The sequence below is a fragment of the Hevea brasiliensis genome, chromosome 8 (genome assembly GCF_030052815.1).
Source record: "Hevea brasiliensis isolate MT/VB/25A 57/8 chromosome 8, ASM3005281v1, whole genome shotgun sequence".
NCBI lineage: Eukaryota > Viridiplantae > Streptophyta > Magnoliopsida > Malpighiales > Euphorbiaceae > Hevea > Hevea brasiliensis.
Genome location: NC_079500.1, coordinates 100,708,772 through 100,724,820, shown reverse-complemented (window position 1 = coordinate 100,724,820; position 16,049 = coordinate 100,708,772). Strand labels below are relative to the sequence as shown.

The following is a 16,049-nucleotide window of genomic DNA, read 5'->3' as shown; positions in this document are numbered from 1 at the left end:
TATGATGAACTCATTGGATCTCTCATTGCACATGAGATGGTATATAAGAAAGATGAAGTTGAAAATGAGCAAAAGAAGAAGAAAAACATTGCTCTCAAGTCAAATAAAGATGAAGATAAGAAGAAAGGAGTTGTACTTAAAGTTGACTTAAGTGACAACTCAAGTGCTTCAAGTGATGATGATGATGAAGATGAAATGGCTATGCTTGCAAGGAAATTCAAAAGAGCTTTCAAGAAGGGAGGAAGTAAATACAAGAAATTCTTGAAAAAGTATACTCCCAAGGATAAATGTTTCAAGGATTCAAAAGAAGAAATTGTATGTTATGAGTGTCACAAACCAGGACATATCAAGCCCAAATGTCCATTTCTCAAAAAGAAAAAAGGAAAAGAAGACAGGAGCAAGAAAGCTATGAAAGTAGTATGGAGCAATAGTGAAGAATCTTCAAATGATAAATTAAGTGACAAGGAGACTGCTCACCTTTGTATGATGGCATTTGAAGAGAAAGTCGAAAGTTCACAAAAGGAAGAAGAAAGTGATAATGAGGTAAACTCTCTTGAACCTCCTAATGTAGAGGAACTTGAACTTACATTTGCTAAAGTATATGATGAGTATAGAAACTATAAGGGAAAGTGCACTAAAATGAATTTAGAAATTGAATCATTAAGATCACAAAGTATTGCCATGTCCAACGTGTATAAAGAAAATGAATTTTACAAAGAACAAATTACTTTGTTTAAAGAGCTAGATTTGGAGTTCAAAAACTCAAAAGAAACTTGTGAAAAGCTCATTGAGAAAAATAAGGTTCTTGAAGCTAAAATAGAATCTTTGGCAAATGATTTGGCAAAATTTACAAAAGGAAAAGAAACTCTAGATGTACTTCTTGAAAACCAAAGAATTTCAAATGAAAAATATGGAATTGGTTTTGATGGTTTCATGAACTATGGTAAATACAAGAATCATTTCATTAAAGCATCTACATCCTCCTTACCTAATGTCACATGCTATTATTGCAATAAAAGAGATCATATGATTAGTTCTTGTGCACTTAGGAAGGGTCTCCTTAAGGTAAAGAAGGTATGGGTGCCAAAGGGAACCTTACATAAAGTCACTAACCCCCAAGGACCCAAAGTTGCTTGGGTACCTAAAGCTAAATGATTAAATTTCAGGTTTGTTTCAAAGGGATGAAGGAAAGTGAAAAATGGTATATAGATAGTGGTTGTTCAAAGCACATGACCGGTAAAAAGGACAAGTTTTTAAAAATCACAATGGTAGATGGAGGACATGTGAAATTTAGAGATAAAGGAAAAGGAAAAATAATTGGAAATGGCACAATTGGAACCAAACCTTGCATTGAAGATGTGTCACTTGTTGAAGGTTTGAAATGCAACTTGCTAAGTGTAAGCCAACTCTGTGATAAAGGTTTTAAGGTAAAGTTCACTTCTTCTCTTTGTACAATCAATAACTTAGATAATGACACATTGTTCATTGCCAATATATCTAATAATGTTTACTTGCTTGACATGAATAACTTTAAAACTAATCATGGTACATGTCTAGTATCTTTTGATAACTCTAGTTGTTTATGGCATAGAAGATTAGGATATGCAAACATGCATACACTCTCAAAATTGTCTAAGAAAGAACTTGTTAAAGGTCTTCCTAAGATTAACTATGAAAATGAATTTCAATGTAGGGCATGTGCACTAGGAAAGCATACTAGAGCATCTTTTAAATCTAAAAATATTATTTCTACCACTAGGCCATTAGAATTGCTTCATCTTGATTTGTTTAGACCCGTGTCTCCTGCTAGTCTTAGTGGGAAGACATATGCCTTAGTTATTGTTGATGACTATTCCAGATATACATGGACATTCTTCCTTGCTCACAAAGATGAAACTTTTGAGAAATTCACCTCTTTTAGTAAAATGGTTCAAAATGAAAAAGGTTTTTGTATCACATCTATAAGGAGTGATCATGGAACTGAATTTAAAAATCATTTATTTGAGAAATATTGTGATAAACATGGAATCAACCATAATTTTTCAGCTCCTAGAACACCACAACAAAATGGGGTTGTAGAAAAGAAAAATAGGACTTTGCAAGAAATGACTAGAACTATGTTGAATGAAAATAATTTGCCAAAGTATTTTTGGGCTGAAGCTATTAATACTTCTTGCTATGTGTTAAATAGAATTTTGATTAGACCAATTTAAAAAAGACCCCCTATTAGCTTTGGAAAGGAAGAAAACCAAATATTTCATATTTCAGAGCATTTTGATGTAAGTGCTATATCTTAAATAACAAGAAGGATAACTTGAAGAAATTTGATGCTAAATCCGATGAAGGAATCTTTCTTGGGTATTCAACAAAGAGTAAAACATATAGGGTGTTTAATAGAAGAACATTAGTTATTGAGGAAACTATTCATGTTTTGTTTGATAAGGCTAACCCTTCTATTAGAAGGAAAGATGTTTTTTATGATAATAATGAGCAGGTGTTTGGAAAAGATAATGTAAAATCAAGTCAAGAAATGGAATAAATTGATGACAAAGATGAAGAAACTCAAGGAGATACCACAATAGATGTCCATAATTCCAACAATGATCAAATCAATAAAGAAATGCTAAATTTGGAAGAATTACAAGTGAATGAACCCCAACATGAAGATTTACCTAAAGAATGGAGATTCCATAGAAATCATCCCTAAGAAGACATCATTGATGATCCATCTCAAAGGATGATGACTAGAGCACAATTGAGAAAATATTTTGGTAATGTTGCCTTTGTTTCACAAATTGAACCTAAATGTTTGAAGAAGCTCAAAATGATGAAAGTTGGATTCTTGCCATGCAAGAAGAACTCAATCAATTTGAGAGAAACAAAGTTTGGAATTTGGTGCCTAAACCCAAAAATCATTCAATTATTGGTGCTAAATGGGTTTTCAAAAACAAAATGAATGAAAAAGGCAATGTTGTTAGAAACAAAGCTAGACTAGTAGCTCAAGGCTACAACCAAGAGGAAGGTATTGATTTTGATGAAACCTTTGCTCCGGTTGCTAGAATTGAAGCTATTAGAATGTTGTGTGCCTTTGCATGTTACAAGGATTTTATGCTTTATCAAATGGATGTCAAGAGTGCATTTTTAAATGGTTATATTGATGAGGAAGTGTATGTTACATAACCTCCAGGCTTTGAAAATCATGAGCATTCAAATCATGTTTATAAACTTACTAAAGCTTTATATGGTTTAAAACAAGCTCCTAGAGCATGGTATAAAAGGCTTAGTAAATTCCTTTTACAAAATGATTTCCAAAGAGGCAAAGTGGACACAACACTTTTTGTTAAGAAGCATCATAATGATATGCTCATTGTGCAAATATATGTTGATGATATAATTTTTGGTGCTACTAAAGAATCTCTTTGCAAGAAATTTTCTAAGATTATACAGAATGAATTTGAGATGAGCATGATGGGGGAGCTCACATTCTTCCTTGGACTTCAAATTAAGCAAATAAAAGATGGCATCTTCATAAATCAATCAAAATACATCAAGGATATGTTGAAGAAATTTAAAATGGAAGATTTGAAGAGCATGGGCACTCCTATGAGTTCAACAATTAAAATGGACAATGATGAAAAAGGTAAAGAAGTAGATACAAAGCTTTATAGAGGTATGATTGGCTCTCTTTTATATCTTACTGCTTCTAGACCAGACATACATTTTAGTGTTTGCTTGTGTGCAAGATTTCAATCATTTCCAAAAGAATCCCATCTAAGTGCAGTTAAAAGAATCTTCAAATACCTCATTGGCACACACTCAATTGGTTTATGGTATCCAAAATGTAAATCATTTAATCTCGTAGGTTATAGTGATTCAGATTTTGCAGGGGCTAGATTGGATAGAAAAAGTACTTCAGGTACCTGTCAATTTCTTGGTTTTGCACTAGTTTCTTGGCACAGTAAGAAACAAACTTCAGTGGCTCTGTCACAGTGAAATTTGAATATATAGCTGCTGGTAGTTGTGTTGCTCAAATTTTATGGATGAAATAACAATTGGAAGATTTTGGTTTAAAATATAATCTTGTTCCAATTAGGTGTGACAATAAAAGTGCCATAAACTTGATAAAAAATCCGGTCCAACATTTAAGAACAAAATATATTGAGATTAGACATCATTTTATTAGAGATCATGTTCAAAATGGAGATATCAAAATTGAATTTGTTACTTCTGAAAATTAACTTGCAAATATTTTTACAAAACCACTCAATGAGGAAACTTTTTGCAAAATTAGAAGGGAAATTGACATGAGTAAACCACTTGCTTGAAATTCAATTCATATAGATTTAATATATCTGCATATTATCTAATGTGTGAGTAATTTGCTGTGATATAAATTTGCTAAGAAAACTCTAAATAATAGTATCTAACTTATTTTTGTACTCGTGAAATTAGTTTACTAAGTTGTATGCTACTGTTGCGTGCCTAAAATTAGTTTGTTGTAACGTGTACTGTTCAAATTTTAAGCCAAAAAGTGATTGTGTTTTGAACTTTCTGTGCGCCAATCAATGCACTTACCCATTCATATTTTCTTCGCTGTTATATATATATATATATATATATATATATACATTTAAAATAAAAATAAAATTCAAATAAAACAAATTAGAAGAGGAAAAGCGCGGGACTCAAGAAAAATCAATCTTACCCACTGCTACACGAAACGTTCACCTATCAACTCGTTTTTTTTTCTCTCGCCATACCCGACTCTCTCTCTCCTCTGCATTGATTTATGGTACTACTCTTACCAATTTTCTTGTCATTAACACTGACCCATTTTCATCAAAGCGCCAATCTCACTCTCTAATCATCACTTAAAACTCTAATCCCGCATTCATTCCTCACTGCGCCAGAACCCATTTTAAATTTCCAATTCTTCATCGCCTCTAGTTCACCATCTATGGCTCACAGCAAACGAAAATCCCCTGCTGCTGCTGCCTCGCCGTCCTTTTCTTCATCTGAAGAACTCCCTGTTGTCGCATTAAAGAAGAAATTGAAAGAAAAGAGGAAAACACTAGTACCTGAGTCCGACAGTGTATCCTCTGACCCATCTAAGGAAGTCGAACCTGCGGTGATGGCACCAGAAAAGAAAAAGGGAAGGAAAATGCGTGGGATTGATATTCAATGCAAAAAGGGTGCTGCAAAATCATCAGGCTCTGTTGTTGACAAAGCGCTTCTAGACTGTAAGTTCATTAAATGGGACAATTTTGATCAGGTTGATTTTCAATTTAACGAACTCTTTGAATTTTAAGAATGGATGAATGTTTGTTAATGCACTGATGTTTACTATCCTAGACTAGTCCAAGAATTCTATAGAACTTTAAAAGTAATTGATGAAGAAGACATATTTGAGGTTTCTTTGAATGACAGAGCATATGACATTTCTGTTGAATTGATTGCTAAAGCCTTGAAACTGCTGAATGATGGAAATAGAATCTCTGCTCATTGAGATGTTGCTAGGTCCAGGTTTTAATTTGACTGAATTTGAAAGTGAAGTTTTTCCTACCAACACTGCCACTAGTGAAAAATCCACTAGCACTAAAGCCTTTCAGCACATTAAGATTATTCACAGTATGGTGAATTATATATTTTGTCCTAAATCTGGCAGCTATGGATATTTGAGTTACTTGGATATGTGCATCAAGTGGCATATTGTTAATAAAGTAAGAATGAATTTGGCCTATCTGATTTTCAAGAATATGTGTAAAGCTTATGGGATTGGTAAATTACCCTACGCACACCTCTTAACTGCCGTGTTTAAAGAATTGGAGATAAATGTCTCTAAGGAGAGTTCTAGGGCAGATTTAATTGTGCTTAGAGAAATTCATTCTAATACTGATGGAAGAAAGAAACGTTTTGAAAAAGGTGGATCTTCTAAAGCTAAAGTTGATTTAGATTCCCAAAGTGAGATTATGAGTGAGCTTCAAGGACTAAGAACATTTATTAATGAGAAATTCAGTACATCAAATCAGTCTATTGAACTTCTGAGAAAATTTATGGATATTGTTGATTACAAAGTAAGTCATTTACTTACTTAAAATGAGGAGTTAAAGAAACAGATTGCAGATCTTAGGCAAGCACAGGAAACTGATTTTGCAACCAAAGTTGAGACTGATATACCTACAGGTGACCCTTCTACTCATGATGCTCATGTTTTTTATCATGGTAATGTTAAGTGTGAAGGTACTGGGCTTGGTAAGTCTACTGCTGCTGTAGAACATGAAAGTGAACAGGTTGTAGAACCTACAGTTGAACCTATTGTTGAGCATGTTAGTGAACAGGTTGTAGAACCTGTAATTGAGCCTACTGTTGAACTTGAGAGTGAACAAATTGTAGAACCTGTAGTTGAGTCTACACAGAAGAAGGAATACTCTCTAAAGGATCAACAGGAGAGTGCTCCACTTAAACCTTCTGCAGCTGAAGCTTCTCAGGCTAAGAAGAGCAAGAAAAGAGTTAAGTCTACGGTGTCCAATCCATATCAGAATCTGGTTGCTGCCCTTCAAACCCCATCTGATGAGGATGAGTCATAGGAGCATGAGCCTTTGGCTGACCAAGTTTCTCAGCCACCTGCTGCTAAACCCTCCAAGAAGAAGATGGTGCCTTCCAAAGCTATTTGAAGGAGCAAAAGGCTTAATGTTTAGAACATGATCTGCATTTTTATTTTACTAATATGTTTACTACTGTTGTTGAATGGTTTTTCAGTTTGCTACTATTTATCTTACTGATTTTCAGTTTGTGCTTACTTGGTTTTTTTTTTTATTAGTATCTCCTGTTTCCTTTTTGGCTGATGACAAAAAGGGGGAGAATGGATGTGTGCTTTTGTTTTGGGAAATTGGATTTTGGGAAATTGGATGTGTGCTTATATTTTGAAAATGGAAGTATGCTTTTGTTTTAGAAGTGTGTATGCAAACTATTGTGGCTTATGTGTGCAAACTATTAAGTTTAATATTTTGCATATTGAAACTATGGATATCTCATGAATATTTCTTGTAGCATAAATTCAGGGGGAGTTTTGTATAGCTGTTAATACTTTTATTTTTTGAACTTGTGTGCATACATTTAGGGGTAGCAATTCCCGCATACTAACATGCTTGGATATACATAAACTTATGCACACTTTTATTTATTCTTGATTGATGATTCAATTGAGTTTTGTCATCATCAAAAAGGGGGAGATTGTTGACACCGTGTAGCTCAAAATGAGCATTGATTTTGATGATAACAAAACTCAAATAGAATCTATCTAACTCAATTTTAAGTGATGTGTAGATTCTTTCTCTTATTCATGAAGAATCTTTGAGGTTGCATCAAAGGAGGAAGAGCACTAAAAGGCATCTCAAGATGAATCAAAGTTGAGAAAGAACAAGATTATGAAAGCTGAAACTCAAAGTAAAGGTATGAAAGTTATAGAGTTAGAAATTAAGTCTTAGGACTTGTGTAAAAAGAATAGATGAAAGTTTTAGTCAAATAGAGCTCAAAATTAATTTTTCTTTCAATTACTTTATAAAATTCTCTCATCATGACCTTGGATATTGCTATTGGAATATATATATATATATATATATATATATATTAGGTCTAAATTAGATTTTTAAAGATTACAATTTGAAACAGGCATTTGGTAAATTAGTTTGCTAACTTGTTTGCTAAACTATTAGTTTGCTAATGTGTTTGCTAAAACATTAGTTTGCTAACTAGTTTACTACTGTCGCCAAATATTTCATTAGTTTGCTAAATGATTAGAGTTGCTCAACTTCGCACAAAAAGATAAAATATCTACTATTTTGCCTATAACATAGTGTATAACGTTCCAAAAAGGTTTCAAACAGTTTAAAATGATTTAGGACTATAAATACACCTTCTTTACTTCATTTTACATTTGATGAAAGCTTACAATTGTACTCCAATCATGATTTTTCATTTATTGCTTTCTTTCAAGAGCTTTAAAGTGTTTGAGCTACCATTGGCAAATCAACTCATCTCTTCTTTATAGTTTGATTTGTATTGAGAGAGAGTGAGTATTAAAACATTAAATTGCATTTAAGAGAGGTTGTACAAGCACCTATTGAAGCTTGAGAGTGTGAGTGCTTCAGATAGTACTTGTCAAGGGTTCAAGCTACCTTAGTAAAAGCTTGGTGTTAAAAAAGTTGTAAAGGGCTTTTGGTCTCTTGCCTTTAAAAGAGTAAATATTAGAGAGAAGACTCAAATAGAGTTCTTTGAGAGAGTGGATGTAAGCTAGTTAAGCCGAACCACTATAAAAATCATTGTGTTTGATTTCTCTAACCTTAATCTCTTTACTTTTGTGAAATTTAATTTCTATGCATGATATTGAATGTTGATTGAATAGATTGAGTTGATATACTTGAAGATATATTGAGTAGGTTGAGAAATTAGTTGAATATTTTGTGATGCATGTTATGTCAAAGATTGCTATAAATATTGATTGAAGCTTGAATTGAAATTTATGGACACATTATTGAAATACATATCACTTTCACTATATATAAATGAGCACCTAGTTGAACAAAGCCACAATTTTTCATTAGGCTACAAGCAAGAGCCGAAAAATTATTTAAGTCCAATTCACCCCCCCCCCCCCTCTTGGACTATTTTGGGACAACACATTACATAAAAATCATTTCAGCATTTTTTTTTAATATTTTGAATTTGAAAGTCAGTAATCTCTAATGATCAAAGCAAATATAAGAAAAGAAATTAAATTTACTCCATTCATTCAAGTAAATTAGGACTACAAATGGAGGTACTTTAAGATCTTTGTATGTAGATCATTTCTGATAATCTTACTGTTTATTTGATATTGCAAGATGCAAGATAATTTCAGATGCAAAACTACATTATTTTCTCGACAATTTCCTGCTTTCTTTTTAAGCCAACTGGGAGAAGACAAAAAATTATTCAGCTGACTAGAAAGGTAAATGAGATGATATATTTTATTTTCCATAGATATTTGAATTTCAGTCACTGCAATCATCCCAAATGAAATGTTTGTTATTGTGCTTTCAGCATGTCTTTGCACTTTGGAGCCATCAACTTTGTCTCAAGCAGTAAGACTGAACAGAAAATTTCTGCCTTGAGGTCTTGTCGCGTTGCCAACATCCTTCAGCTAAAACTGATTAGATGACCAAGCAAGAGGAAAAAAAAAAAACTAGTGACAACGGTTGCTTGTGCAACTTGAGCTTTGAGCTCTCTATATGAAATCATCCTTCAATTAAAGATTGATCAAATGAACGATTGAATTTTCTTTGCAATTAGAACCATTAGAAGATGCAAAAGAACTTATCCATACTGGCACTCCTTGTTCCGTGTTATTCTATATTTTGTTAGATGTGAGAAGGATGTGAGATAATTCAATTTTTTCACTATTTCAGGATAATCTTGATTATGGAATTCTAATATGTATGTTGTTATACTTTGTTACTTGCTACATTTTGATATGAGTTTTCAAATACATATTACAATAGATTTCTTTTCTGTGTGGTACATTCTGAGTGAACTTTAATTCACAGTTCCATAATCCATGATTGTGGCAGTTTTGCAGATAAAATTGAGACTGGAAAAAAGAAAGAAATGAAGTGAGACTCTGAAACAAACACTCTGTTTATGTCACTTGAAGAAATAAAATGAAATGAAATGGACAAGCACAAAGATGAATTCTGCAAATGTTGTGATGTATCCTCCCTGTTACTCTTAAGAATAACAGAGAATGAGAGAAAACAAAGATTGCTTATTATTGAACGTATATGAAAATGAAGTTGGAAATAAATTAACTTGAGGAGGTGAGAGACTGAAGAAGCTAAGAAGAGGGCAAAAAAAAAATAAAAGCCCTGTGATTTATATGGAGTGATGGAAGAGAAATGACAAATCAATGATGAGGAAGTGGTGGAAGGCCTTGAGCCTCCCCCAGACATAGAGATATCATTCATAGAGAATTTCACGAAAATTATTCTAAATTTCACGAAAATTATTCTAAATTTCTCTCTTCTTAAATTGTCCTTTCTTCTCTGCTCAGCTCCTCTCCCCCCCCCCCCCCCTTTCCTTTGATCTACTGTTTTTGTTTTCTTTTGGTGTGGACATTGCACTAGCTTTATCTGTGAATTCTTTCAATTTCTATTTCTTTTCCATCTGCAGTAGTCTAATGGTATTTTATTAATAAAATAAAATTTTAATTACTATTTTTTTTTAAATTGAAAAGCAGTTAAAGCTGCAATTTAAATGATAAAAATTAATTCATTAACATAATTAAATTTTGATAATGAAATTATGGTTAAAAAAAGTACTTAAAAAATAATGCGAATTTTGTTATGCCATAAAAAGTTAATAGTAAATTATTTCAAAAAATATATATAAGAGACGAGAAAGGGAGATATGAATAAATAAAAGGGTAAATTATTATTTAGTCCATGTATTTTAATGAAACTAACTACTTAATTTTTGTATTTTAAAAAATATCCTATTTAGTTTATGTATTTTGCTTCTATTAAACTGTTTAGTCCCTCTATCAATTTTTTCGTTAGTCAATGCTGATCAAATTACTATTCAATCCACCTATTTTAGTAAAGCTAATTAGTTAGTCTCTATCTTTTGGAAAAATACATTAGTTAGTCCTATAATTTGACTCCGTTAACTACTTACTCCCATAATTATTATTTATACTTAAGCTACTCAAATTCTCTCCTACTTATTTCTCTCTTGTCTTCCATTATTTCTCTCTCTCTCCAAATTTCTTCTCCCCTAAGTGTAACACCCTAATTTTTGAAGAAATATTAAATATGATTATTATTTGAATGGAAATAAAATTTATAAAGTTTTGGGGAGAAAAATTTAATTTGAACTTGGACTTGAAGGAAAAGTTGCAGAAGTTTTGGGGTGGAAAATAGGATTTATGGAAAGTTGAAGGACCAAAATGAAATTTGGTTAAAAAATTGGGACAGCAGGTTGCAACCCACGTGACTCTCCAGCAGGCTCTATAAAAGAAAAAGAAAAAAAACGAAATGGGAACAATAATTGGGAAAGAGGAGAGGAAGAAAAAGAAAGGAAAAGAAAGAAAGAAAGGAAGAAGGAGAAGAAGAGAAGGGAAGAGGGAGTTGGTGCTGGATTTTTTTTCCGAGTTTTTCTAGCAAGAAAGAACACTAACAAGGGGAAAAGAAGGATTTTTTATCTGGGTTACAAGGAATTTGAGGGAGAGAAATGGAGAAGAAGGTGAACAGTAGCAAAAACAGGGGTCAGCAGAGGTAGCATATTTTTCTTCTGTCCAGGTGAGTTTGGCTCATCTTTCACCGTTGATTTTTGGGTATGTTTGAGGTTTGTATGTGTAGAAGTTATGGTTAAAATTTGGTGATTTTTCAACGGTTAGATTTGGAGAAATATATTATTAAACACAGGCTGTCTGCAATTGGAATTATAAATTTTGGCTACTAAAATTTAAGGAAAATAAATACTTAGGATGCTTAGAAAATTATGAAATTTGGTAAAAATGATATATGGGATGTTGAGGCTGTTGTGTTAAAATTTTGTGAATTTTGAACTTGTGATTTATGACATATAAATTGTTTTGCATGAGCTGTCTGAGTAAGACTGATTTCTACAAAATTCAGATTTTGAAGGGTTGAATGAATGTTTTGATATCTCATGATATATAGATGAATTGATGTTAAAATTTTTACTGATGTTATATAGGGATGTCTTGAATATATGGTTAAATTTGGGATTTATCTGACGGTTGGATCATTATATATAAATTTGAATGCACAAGCTACCAGATTGGGTATTAATGGTTGGGTTAAATTGAATAAGTAATTTTGATGGAACTAAGATTATTTTGAGATTGAATATGGTATTTGTTGAATTTTTGAGTGATTATGGAATATTTTTTGAGAAATATATGTGAATTTTAGTTGGATTTTTGGTGTATGAGTATATTTTAATGATTAAGGAAATTATGGAATTGATTATTATTTTTGATATTATAATTTTTATAGAGCTATAAGTTGGATAATTGAAAATATTGATATGATTAATGGCTTGTGGATTTGAGAAATTTGGGAAAGTGAAGTTATGATTGATTATGATTATTGTGGTTTTAGGAGGAGCTTTTGATTATGGTTTTAAGTGGATGGAAGGTGATATTTACTAGTTGGTATCATGAGGTCAGGTGAGTAGTATTTATAATACATGGCATAAATTTGCTTCTCAATTGATTCTTATCCTTTGAAAATTGAAAATTGTGATTTGCTTTCGATATTATTGTTGATTATTTGATTCATCTTTATTGTTCAATCTAATTCCATTCTATTGTTGCTCATTGCCATTCCAATATTTCATGCATACTAGCAAGTCTAGAAAGAGAGTTGGAGGTTATGAAATTGAAATAAATGGTAAATGATGATGAGACTAATAGCTTGTACAGAGAGATAAATGATAGTAGCAAAGTTCAGCAGATGTGATTTAATATTTTATAATTATAAGAAGAATTATGAGATTATGGGTATTAATGATGGAATTGCTTGGCTACTTTGGGTAGCAATGATTTGTTTCGTAGAAGTTGGTTATTGGAGTTTATGAATTAGATGGTCTATGGTACTGACAATCATGATAAGCTCTTGTATCACTATGAGATATAAAATTATATTTAGCATATTTGCTTCCATTAGAGGGGTGCCAGCAGTCCAGTTTAGTGAAGTAGGAAAGGGCTGTCCATAGAGAGGGTGGAGCCGCCACTGCGAGATTTGACACAGCATTGCTATGATTTTTATATCTATTTTGATACTCCGGCATATCTTTGGATATCAAACACCAATTATCGATAATTTTTATATCTGTGAGGAATACTTAGAAACTAGGAAGAATATAATTTGAGTGATTTGGAGATTCTAGAATTGCATAGCATGTTGATTTGATTATTCAATTTATTCAGCTTATTCTAATTTCTTCTTCTTATTATTTTTTTCATCTATCCATTTAGCTTATTTCTTCTATATTTTTTGTTGTTGCATGATGTATATTGTAAATGCCATCTCACTGGGTAGTTTATACTCACCCCACCCAACTCATCAGTTTTGCAGGAAATTTATGGTGAATAGTGGATATTAGTTTGATGGATCTTAGAGCTCTGATTGGCTAGACTCGATGGTTCTGGGGAAGCAAGGGAAGGAAATCTACAGTAGAGAATAAGGATGTGACACTAAGTCTGCATCCTTCTCTCCCTCATTCTCTCTTTGTTTTTACCTATTAATAAAAATAATATAAGCTGTCTACACAAAAATATTTATCAATTTTCTTAAATTTCTAAGTAGTCAAGGAAAATTATTTCTCAATATTGAAAACACAAAAATGATGTTCAGGGAATTGAAAATTAAAAAAAAAATGTAAATTCAGATTTAGTCTCCACATAGTAAAATTTCAAAATACTGTATTTCTATTTTTATCCAATACTATATTTTTCAAAATACATGGATTAACTTATTAGTTTCACTAAAATAGTGAAACTAAACAATAGTGTTTTTCAAAATACGGGGATCAACTAATTAGTTTCTTTAAAAGAGAGGGATTAAATAGTAATTTGAATTATATGAATAACGAAAAAATTGATAGAAGAACTAAATAGTTTAATAAAAGAAAAATACAAAAACTAAATAGTGTAATTTTCAAAATATAAGGACTAAGTAATTAGTTTCGTTAAAATATAAGGACTAAATAGTAATTTTTTCTTAATAAAAAAAGTTTGATATTTTAACTAAGTTTAACCAACCATGAATAATTAACATGATGTATGGTAGCATCAAAGCACTTGACCCACCACAAAGACTTTAGGAGAGGACTAAAGATAAGGAAATAAAAAGAAAAGTAGAAACAAGGAAAATGCTAGCAAAGCCACAATTGACTTGACCCACCACCAGCTACCAAGACTGATCCTTTGTTTTACTTTTGTTAACTAAAGTTTCTCTATCTTTATCATAAAGACCTATTGATCTTTTGAATGTCTGCATTCTATGAGATTGAAAAAAGGTCGATTTGATTTAAATTTTTATTCATTTAGTTTGAGGTAGTTGGAGATTATTGATTGTATATAAATTTAGCTAATTACAAGTAATTGTTGTGATGTATGGTAGTGATGTAAACTTGGTTAAACAATGATGCTTTAATGGAGGATTGATTTTTTAATATTTTGATGAGTTATGCTTGCATTGGTTTCCTTATTTTGAGAATCTGTATATACTGTGCTTGTTGGTTTAAGGAGTGGTTTCTGTTGTCCCTTGTAGCAACCCAAGAGGGGGGTTGAATTGGGTTCTAATTGCAAAATTAAAGATTAAAAAAAATTTAAACACAAAGAAAAGAAAAGGAAGAATGATAACACAAGAGATTTATAGAGATTCGGCTATCCTAAGCCTACGTCCTCTCCTCAAGGCCCTCCTTGAGAGTTAACTCCACTGAAATTCTTCTTTGGGTGAAGAATAAACCCCTTACAATTATCACAAGAGCAAACCTTTGCTCTTTTACAAATCCCTTTACATTCAAGAGCTATTTAAAGCTCTATCACACTCAAAATTACAATAAGTGCTCACAATAACTTTGACGAAACTCTCAGAACAATGAATTTACAACTCAAATATCAAGTTCTCAACATTAACTATGGTAGCTCAAGTTCTAGAGAGAGAGAATGAAGAAAATCTTTAGAACACAATAAATTTCCAAAAGATTATTGTTGTCTAAACTTGTTTCCAGTCATAAATGGTGCATATTTATAGTTTTTGCAAGAAAATAGCCGTTGGGGGTACATTAAATGCAAAACTAGCCGTTCAACCATCCAAAGCTCTATTTTATCGAGTTGCAAAAACCCAGGTTCGACTGCTGAAGGTTGAAGCACCAAAAAATAGCTTTTCAAAAGTCACTTTCGGCTGCCGAAGTTTCCACTTTCGGCTGCTGGAGTGCTCTCTAGACAAAATGACTTTTAACACTCAAAAACCATGATTTAAAGAGTGAACTTCGACTGCTGAACTTTCCACTTTCGGCTGCCGAAGTGCTCTCTAGACAGAAAGTGTCAAAAGGGCACTTAGGTTTCGAAAATGCATAACTTTTTGATCGAAACTCGGATTTTCGATCCGTTTGAATCGATGGAAAGCTAATTTGATAAACTTTTCAATGAAAATACTTTCAAAAATAAATTTTCATTTCTCATATGTGAAGATTTCATTTTAGTCCCCCTTGGTCAAGAAAAAGTTACAAGTAAAGATACTAAGAAATTAAGAGTTTAAAAAACTCATAATTTTTTGATCCGAACTCGGATTTTTGATCCGTTTGAACCATTGGAAATCTAATTCAATATATTTTGCAACTAAAATACTTTTCAAAATTAATTTTGATTTTTGAAAAATTTATTTAATTTTCCCTTGATAAAAAATTAGGTGAAAACTAAGTTAAACAAAATATTCTTAGTACCACCTAGACTTGAGCCAACATAATTTATAAAATGAGATTTAGAAGATATAAAATAAATAAAAGTTACATTATAGGTTCTCATAAATGTTTGCTTCCTTATGTTACTCTTCCTTAACTTTGATTTGAAGCAATTTGGCAATTTTGAGTCTATGGCCTACAAACTCAACACAAATACTTCCAAAGTATATTAGTAGCACACTAATTGTTTATTATTATCAAAACATGGGTTAAGACACCTAGGTCCAACAATCTCCCCCTTTTTGTTGATGACAAACAATTAGTGGTTGAGAAAAATTAAGCACAAGTGAAGTGTGTGTTTTTCATAAATTCTCCCCCTTAATGTACTCCCCCTTTCAAAAACAGTTTTTGCCTTACTAAATAGAATTTGGAGAGCACATAAGAGAGGCTTTGACTCAATAAATGCAATGCCATGAGTCCTAGGTGAATGATGATGCAAAGTTATTGTTATATCAAAAACAATTTAGAATATGTATCAAAGGATTACCAAGAAGCATCACATAAGTATACCCAAAACA

The 16,049-nt window shown here is 31.9% G+C and overlaps 1 protein-coding gene and 1 long non-coding RNA gene across 2 annotated transcripts in view; both read left to right on the top strand.

The window, feature by feature from the left end:
• The window catches only part of LOC110668080 (putative disease resistance protein RGA3), a 63,191-nt gene extending 53,689 nt beyond the window's left edge, over positions 1-9,502 (top strand). The window contains exon 7 of the mRNA XM_058151870.1: positions 9,082-9,502. The gene's annotated coding sequence lies outside the window, so the exon portion shown is untranslated. The remainder of the gene's footprint in view (positions 1-9,081) is intronic.
• Positions 9,503-11,087: 1,585 nt separating this feature from the next.
• LOC131182392 (uncharacterized) lies at positions 11,088-13,369 on the top strand. Its single transcript, XR_009150765.1, has 3 exons — positions 11,088-11,333; positions 12,162-12,229; positions 13,132-13,369. It is a non-coding gene; the product is annotated as an uncharacterized LOC131182392 (long non-coding RNA).
• The last annotated feature ends 2,680 nt before the right edge of the window (positions 13,370-16,049 follow it).